This window comes from Muntiacus reevesi, chromosome 19 (genome assembly GCF_963930625.1).
Source record: "Muntiacus reevesi chromosome 19, mMunRee1.1, whole genome shotgun sequence".
Classification (NCBI taxonomy): domain Eukaryota; kingdom Metazoa; phylum Chordata; class Mammalia; order Artiodactyla; family Cervidae; genus Muntiacus; species Muntiacus reevesi.
The window spans coordinates 21,428,363-21,437,493 of NC_089267.1; the positions used below are offsets into that span (position 1 = coordinate 21,428,363).

Here is a 9,131-nt window from a genome sequence, read left to right on the forward strand (position 1 = left end):
TTTTCCCTGCAGTCATTTGTCAAGTGTCATAATTCTATACAAAAAAAGAAGTCTTTGGGAAAGTATACCAAATGTATTCCTCACTATTGAATTTCTATTTATGCTGCTATTTTTTTAAAGTCTCAACTTTTATCTGTATAGTAACATTATTTTAATATTAATATTATTAAGCTTTTTGGAGAATTCTTACTTGATATACAAATAGTGTTTTTGTGTAGTTTTAGTAAAACAGAACAAGTTTAACATTTCAGTATTTTCATAAAGTTTGTTCCTACAAATAACCAGAAAAAGACATATTTCTCACATTTATGATACTATCAAAAATTTTATGGCTATTTTTTAATATCATAGAATTACAAATCTGGTTTTAATTTTCACAGACATGCATAAAGGAAAGGACTTAAATGTGGACTTCTTTTAGTGCAGTAGTTCCCAAATGTTTTTGTCCCAGGATCCCTTTCCATCTCTAAAAATTATTGAGGACACAAATTGCTTTTGTTCATGGTATTTCTATTGATATTTACTCTTTTGAAACTAAAACTGATACATTTTTTATCCTTAGTAATTCATTTAAAATAACAATAGCATACTGGATACATGTCATATAAATAATCTATTTTTAAGACTAAATACATTTTCTAAAATAAAAAATATTTACCAGTATCCATTTTTTTTACATTTTAAAAACTCTCTTTTGAGTTTGTATTTCTGGATATTCATATCTGCTTCAGCATTCAATTAATTGTGTTATGCTGCATTTGTTAAAGTCATATAAAGAAAATCTAGCATCTTAAGATCTAGGATCTGGAAAGGAGAAAATATTTTAGCATTAAGATAATTGAGGATCTCTTTGACACCACACCAAAATTCAATAAGTGGTCACTTCTAGAAGATTAACCGCAATATTGAATCAGAAAACTTGACCATAAACTTTCGTTCTGTGTTACATTAAAATATATTGGTCTAGTTTACTCTTTGAATGGATCTTTAACCCACGCGTCATTCTGCAACATTTAGAGCATATTGATTCACTGAGTTATGGCAGTCTTCTAAATGCTGACAGATTTCATTATATAACATAAAAAACACATCAATTAATATCACCACGAATCTCATCAGAAAAGTTTTTATGTACTGGAAAGGTATTAAGCTCATGGTGGCAGATAGAAGTTTTCCAAAATTCAAATTTTCATTTGATAAGTCAGAAAGAGTAAGTCAAATACCATACGACATCACTTATATGTGTTATCTAAAATATGCCACAAATGAACATATCTACAAAACAGAAACAGACTCACAAACATAGAGAAAAGACTTGTATTTGCCAAGGGAGAAGGGGATGGGGGAGGGAAGGATTGAGAGTTTGGGATTAGCAGTTGCAAACTCTTATACATAGGATGGATAAACAAGGTCCTACTGTATAGAACAAGAAACTATATTCAATATCCTGTGATAAACCATAATGGAAAAGACTATGAAAAAGATTATATATATATATCAGTTTTATATATAAAACTCAATCACTTTGCTGTACTACAGCAGAAATTAACACAACATTGTCAATCAACCATGTTTCAGTAAAATTTTTAAAAATTATCATTGACAACAAATGATGTCTATTGTTTTCCTTGAAGTGATAGAACCAATTAATTCATTTTTCTTTAAATGTCAGTTAAATATTCATGTATCAATACCAATTATCTGTAGTCATTTTCTCAAATGAAAAAGAAACATTTCCCAGTGTTTGAGGAATGACAGAGCTAGTTCAGCTACAACTCAAACACATCCACAAGAGGTTTTCTTCAAAACAGACATTCTACTTCGCATGTACTGCTCCCTTGATCATACTAAGCCACCAGCACTTTTCTTCACCATTGATTTTTTGCCATGATTATTTCACCACAAGAAATGTTCATTTATTTCCGGAAACTACTACTATCTTCTGCAACACTGTTCCATGGAACACATTTGGAAAAAGCTGTATAAATACCCCTATTAATCCTTTCCTACTTTCAGATCTATGAAAAAATTTATGGTTGCAGAAATCTCTTTGAACTGACATATATTTAGGGGGTGGGGACGTTCTTACTAATTTTCATTAGACTTCAATGTTCTTTCTTACAATCTACAAACCAAGTTTTGACTTAGGTCTCTAGTACCTAACACAGTGCCTACAACAATAGTATGTGTTGAAAATCTTTATACTTTATCATTTTAAAAGAGGATTTGAGACATTTTACCAAAACAGTATAACAAGTTGTTATGAGGTTTTTTAAAATCTGATCAAATAAAAAAGTATAGCATGAACAATTATATGAAATAAATTGAAAATTTGACTCAGAACTTCTACATTGTCAAAAAAAATTAAACCTCACATGTTGGAAATCTCAAACATTAGAAAATCACATTAAGAACTTAGGTTTTAATAAGAATTAGAGGAGGAGGGGGGTTCAGGATGGGGGACACAAGTACACCCATGGCTGATTCATGTCAATGTGTGGCAAAAAGCACTACAGTATTGTAAAGTAATTAGCCTCCAATTAAAATAAATATATTAATTTTTTAAAAAAGAATTAGGCAGAAGAGAAGCCAGAGTCGTAGAAAGTGGCCCGCATACACATCCAGAGGTAGGTTGACACAGTTTAATAAATATTAACATAGATTCCTGTTTCAACTTATGGGTGGTAAAATATTATTTCCCTATAATTTTGTTATTTCACTCATAGTCTTAATAAAGGAGAAGGCAATGGTACCCCACTCCAGTACTCTTGCCTGGACAATCCAATCCCATGGACGGAGGAGCCTGGTAGGCTGCAGTTCATGGAGTCGCAAAGAGTTGGACACGACTGAGCGACTTCACTTTCACTTTTCACTTTCATGCATCAGAGAAGGAAATGGCAACCCACTCCAGTGTTATTGCCTGGAGAATCCCAGGGATGGGGGGGCCTGGTGGGCTGCCGTCTATGGGCTCGCACAGAGTTGGACACGACTGAAGCGACTTAGCAGCAGCAGCAGTCTTAATAAAATCTATTTTCCAAAATAAAATCTACTTACAATTGCTGTGAGAAGTCAAGTTGTCCAAGACGTGTCTGAGAGAATTATCTGTCTCAACCACTGAATAAGTTAAAATCCTTCAGATTTTTTACTATGAAAACTCAAGAAAATTTAGTTATCGCAACAAATAGTGCTGAAACAGTTCCATGTCAACATGGAAGAAAAAATGAATCTCAAACTTTACCATGTACAAATAATTAATGTGAAATGATTCATATGCCTAAAAGCTAAAGCTAGAACTATGCCATCTGGTACATGTGGCCTCCAAGGTCACACAGCAAGGAAGAGAGACATGGAGAGTGATGTGATATATGTTGAGGGGTCAAGTCTAGAAATGGTTTATGTCACCTGCTCATATCTTATTGGTCAGAACTTAGTCACGTGGTCCAAATAATAGCAAGAAAGCCTGGGAACTGTAAATGAGAACATGGATGTTTTGTGAGCATAAACAATCTCTGTCAGAGTATCTTCTGTTTCTAACCTCAGCAGAGAGAACAATGCCAGTCAAGATTCAAAGCTCAATATATGCTGACTACTGGTTCAGTAAATTGAATTGAATTGAATATTAATTGACTGAAACCTAGGTTTTAGCTTTCCTTTAGACAAAGCACCCTTACAACTAATCCTTTTTAAACATGCACATCATTCAACACACACACACGAATCATGGCCTTCCCTGAGCTAGCTTTTCTGTCCTTGCCAGGTTCAACTTTACATTGTTACACTTGGGACTTCATAGAATGAAGTGATAGGAACACACCGAGATGGAAAAGAAAATGACACTGATGAAAAAAACCAACGCTATTCATGTTCACTCTCCTACGCCGTGAATTCAGACATTTGAAGGAGAGTATTTAGTTCCACAAGCAGCTTCCTTTTTGAGACAGTGAGGCCTTTGGGATGCTTCACTTCCTGTATTACCTTCAAGGCCTTTATTATATCTGAGAACTGGTGATGGCTGAGTGACAGGAGAGTTGACAGTCCTATTAGCTGTAGAAGCAGGACAGGTCAATCAAGACCTTTCACATTCCCAGGTAATGAGCTGAGTTTCTGAAGGCAACCCAGATTCCAGCAGGATGGGCTGTAGAGTCTTGTTACAAGATGAAATGGGCTCTCGAAGGCTGCTTTTACACTCGAGGATCCTTGGTCACCACTTGAAATGGAGCGTGTTAGTCCTATTTCAAATTTGCCCTGCCAGTCTTTGGGAGCACCTCTTGCAGAGGACAGAAATACATACTGAGAGGGAGAGAGCAATTTTCTGGGTTCCCAGGTGTCAAGAGAGCACGCTTCATCCTCAGCCACTTACAGTCTTTCAGGAAGGAAAAGATCCTGTGATGAGTACTTAAGATAAAGGAAGTCAGATTTTCATAACATATATCTTATTTTTATCCTCCAGTTGAAGCACAGGTCTCACAATGCTAAAGAATTACTTCATTCAACAAGCACATCTACTGGCAAGAAAATGAGAACGCTTTTTGAAAAATAATGGAAGACATTCCAGTGTGGAATAAAAATGTATTATTCAATGTCTCAATTTGATTTGTGTGGTGAGGTAATTTTAGTTAAAAATTAGTTAGATTGTCATTTTATTAGAAATCTAATTTTAAAAGAAATATAATTTTCCCAGCATATCACAGAAAGAAGACTCATTAGAACATGTAGTATGTAGCTGCTGCTTTGAATCTCTGCATAGTACACAGCTTATTTATCTTCAAGTTCTCATGACAGTATCCAAAGGGACAAAATGTTAGCTTCTTAATTCTTGACCTTGAAGAGAGGCCTTTCAAAAGGAAGCTGAGATAACTTTAGCAACTGTCACTGAGTTCCCTTTTCAGGTATAAAAATATAGAGTAGTTTAAACAAACATAATCAGCATTCAGATCCTTACACAAGGATCCCAAGAAACGATTGGCTGAAAGAGACTGTATTTGTAAAATGCTGGTGTGGTTTAAAAGCTACTTCGCTGGGAGGAGTTGTTATTTCAGGAATGAATGTCTTACCTTTTGAGACCTTTTGATGAATGAATGTCTTACCTTTTGATGTCCTTGGACATCTGGAAACTAGAGTTGTCCAGAGATTCTATCAGCACACACGGCGCTGCAGGTCCGTGTTTATCAAGGTGTTATTGTCCTTTAAAAACATGAAAATAGTGTTGCTCTAGAATCAATTCTGCACTCAATAAATATTTATTGGGGCCTATAATGTTCAATGAAAATAATGCTACATAATTCTGAATAATTTTTACTGAGTATATAGAAAAGTGAAAGTATGAGCCTTAGAATCAGGGTTCATGTTTCAGTACATGGGTAGTTAGAACAGGTCTAAGACCGGAAAAATGTCAAATTTGCATTGGAAGGCTTGTTCAGAGACTGTTGATATAATGAAAAGCATTCTGATGAATTTTTTAATTAGTAAGACTTGGGTTTCTCCATCATCTCATCATTTTCTGTGAGATAATGGGAAAGTTACTTAAGGCCCAGTGAGCCTCACTTTCTTCACCTGTAAAAGAGACATAATATTATTTACCTTGTAGACCTGCCATAAGAATTAAATGAGAGATATATGAAAAAGCCAGTTATGCTTCCCAGGTGGCACTAGGGGTCAAGAACCCACCTGCCAATGCAGGAGACATAAGAGACACAGTTTCCATCCCTGGACTGGGAAGACCTCCTGGAGGAGGGCATGACAACCCACTCCAGTATTCTTACCTAGAGAATCCCATAAACAGAGGAGCCTGGAGGGCTACAGTCCATTAAGATCTCAGAGTTGGACACGACTGAGGCAATTTAGCATGCTTGCTCAATAAATAGGAGTCATAATTGAGGTCTAGTTATTATTCAGCCTTCTGTGGACAGGTGACTATATTAAATGTTCTTTAGCAGAAATAATATGACTTCTGAATGTCTGTATCCCCCCAAAAATACATATATTAAAATCCAATCCTCAGTGTGATGGTAATATTTGAAGGTTGGGCCTTGGAGAGGTGACGAGGCCATGAGAGTGAAGCCCTCGTGAGCAGGGTTAGTGCCCTTATAAATAAGTGAGACTCTAGAGAATTCCCTTGTCCCTTCTTTCATCTGAGGAGACACTGAGAAGATGGCCATCTATGAATCAGGAAGTGAGTCCCCACCAGACACCAAATCTACCAATGCTTTGATCTTAGACTTCCCAGCTTCTGGAACTGTGAGAAAAAAGTTTCTGTTGTTTAGGAGCCAGTCTATGGGATTCTGTTACAATAACCCGGAGGGATGAAGATGAAAAAGCTTCCTTTGTAAAAATTTTAAAAGAATCTAAATGCATGATAATATGTTTGCATAACTGCTAACATCAAATACATGTTAGTTTGTAAATGCTTGTTAACCTAAAGAACTGATTTATATTTCAAAAGAAATGAGGATGAAAAATAGGAGGAAATGGATTCTGATTTGCTATTTGATTATACTTTCTAATGTGTATTTGGATTTTTACATTTCCATTGACCTTTAAATTAGATGGTTTATGTGTCACAGAGTATATTCTAAACATTCTTTTAGACAAGTCCCTAGACAATTTAAAAGAACCAGGCTAAGGCTGGATATGAACTACAGTGTATACACTGAAATTTATCAAGCACTGTATGAGAGAAATATGATTCCTGAGTCACAGAAGTCAAAAAATTGCAAAAGTGAAATTAAAATCTGCCCATTTTTAAGTATTGTCTATGACACCATTCATCATAGTATGAGAGACCCTTTCACAAACACCAGAATTTGAAGGTTGCATTTATAGATAATTTACCTGCTAGGCTTTTGCTAACAGGCCCATTGTCCAAAAGTAGTTTGTTTTTTTGCATGGAAGAAACATACATATTTAGAGTTCTCAAAAAATTCCATTTCTAGAAGGCCATGGTCACAGCTTCAGAAAGAAGGGCTTTTTCTCTTTTAGAAGCCTGTCATCTTCTTAATGGAATAAAAAAGGTTTACATACCTCAATTATTGCCCACAATATTTGCTTTCTTTTTTAACTAAAGTATTTGTTGATTACAACAAGCCTAAATCACCAGGGAAAGCTATATTATATTCAATATGGATTTTAATACATCTTACATTTTATACGTTCTTTTACAAATTACTTATGACATTTCTTTGAGAAAGCATCATTTATTTGCGAGTTTAAGAAACAAGAATACTTCATTTTTTAGAAAATCATGATCTACTTAATGTTAACACATAATTTTTATGGCCACAGAATTTATTCTGAAAGAAGACTTTTAAAAGACACATATTGTAAAGAAATTAATATGTCTCTTTACCAATATGAAGTTTTGGATTTCATCTTCCACACTGTTCGACAGAGTTAAATGTCAGTAATCAGTAACAAAGCTTAAATGTTCCATGCCATCTCTGACAAGGGTGTAAATTAAGAGGCTGTCAAGCTATTTACTTTTAAAAATGAATGGAGACTTCCCGGCAGTCACATTTTTCCACCACTGATGACTCTGACTGTATCCAGAGAGGATGTGAACTGAAAAAGCTGGAGCAGGCAAGGAAGGAGAAGGACAAAAGGAAGTGAGAAGCATAATGAAGGAAAGAGAAAAAGAGCAGTTCTGAAACCAAGAATAGAAATAATCATGTTATTTTTTCCAACTGCCTCCAAGAGAATTCAAGAAAATCAGAACTATTTTCTCAGTAAGAAGTGAAAAATAAACAAAAGGAAGCACCCCTTCAGATCAAATGTTTTTAACTTAGATGCGATTGTCCTTGTGTGGGAAGAGGCACCTAAGGCCAATATTTTAAAATCACATTCTGAATAGATTACATTTCATACTTTAGTTTTAGGAGTGGCCATATATTGGCTCTCCAATGAAATTCAAGCTGTGGATTCTGAAAGGAACAATGTGACCTCTATAATGGACTGATTTGAAGAATGAAAGCAGGATTTGGGAAACTAATTGAATTTCTTATCTAATTTTCCCTGTTGGAAATAAATGAGATTCATTTCTTTCCCAGAAGTAAATTCCAGAACTAGGACTCATCTATGCTAATTTATATACAGATATCTGGTTGTGTTCTTTCCTTTATATACATTACTACATCTGTGTATTCCCCTATATGTGTGTGTGTGCTCAGTTGCTCAAGAATGTCCAACTCTTTTGTGACCCCATGGACTGCAGCCTGCCAGGCTCCTCTATCCATGGGATTTCCCAAGCAAGAATACTGGAGAGCGTTGCCATTTCCTCCAGGGGAATCTTCCCAACACAGGGATCAAACCCAGGTCACCTGCATTGCAGGCGGATTCTTTACCGCTGAGTCACCTGGGAAGCCCTGGATAGAGGACATGTGTGCGTGCCGGTGTGTGCTAAGTCACTTCGGTTGTGTCCGATTCTTTGAGATGCTATAGACCCCACCAGGCTCCTGATCCATGGGATTCTCCAGGCAAGAACCTGGAGTGGGCTGCCATGCCCTCCTCAGGACTGAACCTGTGTCTCTTATGTCTCCTGCATTGGCAGATGGGTTCTTTACCCCTATTGCCACTTGGGAGCCTGGATAGAGGATACCAGACATTAAGCTGATGAAAACAGATACCACACTTGATCTTAGCCAAAATGCCAAGACATAGAAAAGATTAGTGGTAACCTGTTCAGATCACACATTTCTGTAGAAGTCAAGGATGAAGAGGCAGTAATATTTATTGTCAATATCCTATTAATAGGATTGTCAATATTGTCAATATCCTTATAATAGGATACTATTCACACAGATAGATTTAGGCATACTGTTGTTAAAACACATCTAAATACAATTACTCACTTGAAGGAAGCAGGGTTCCTGTTCCAGGACTGAAACAGGCAAAATGTTAAGATGAGCCTCGAACAACTTGTGCCAGAAAATGCTCATTGAATAAATGAGATATTTTTAAAGGACAGAGAAATTATCTTGAAGGGGCTCCCACTGGCCAAACTGGAGACAATTAGATCATCAAAATAAATAATAGTGCTACTAGATTTTAACTCACTAAACTAGGAAAACCTGAGACAATACAGTTATAAATAAACTGAACATCTGATGAGGAACTGGCATTTACAAAGTCTCAGGGCA

The 9,131-nt window shown here is 35.9% G+C and overlaps 1 pseudogene; it reads right to left on the reverse strand.

Moving 5' to 3' along the window:
• Positions 1-8,541: 8,541 nt before the first annotated feature.
• On the reverse strand, positions 8,542-8,654 carry LOC136150973 (U2 spliceosomal RNA; annotated as a pseudogene).
• Positions 8,655-9,131: the final 477 nt, after the last annotated feature.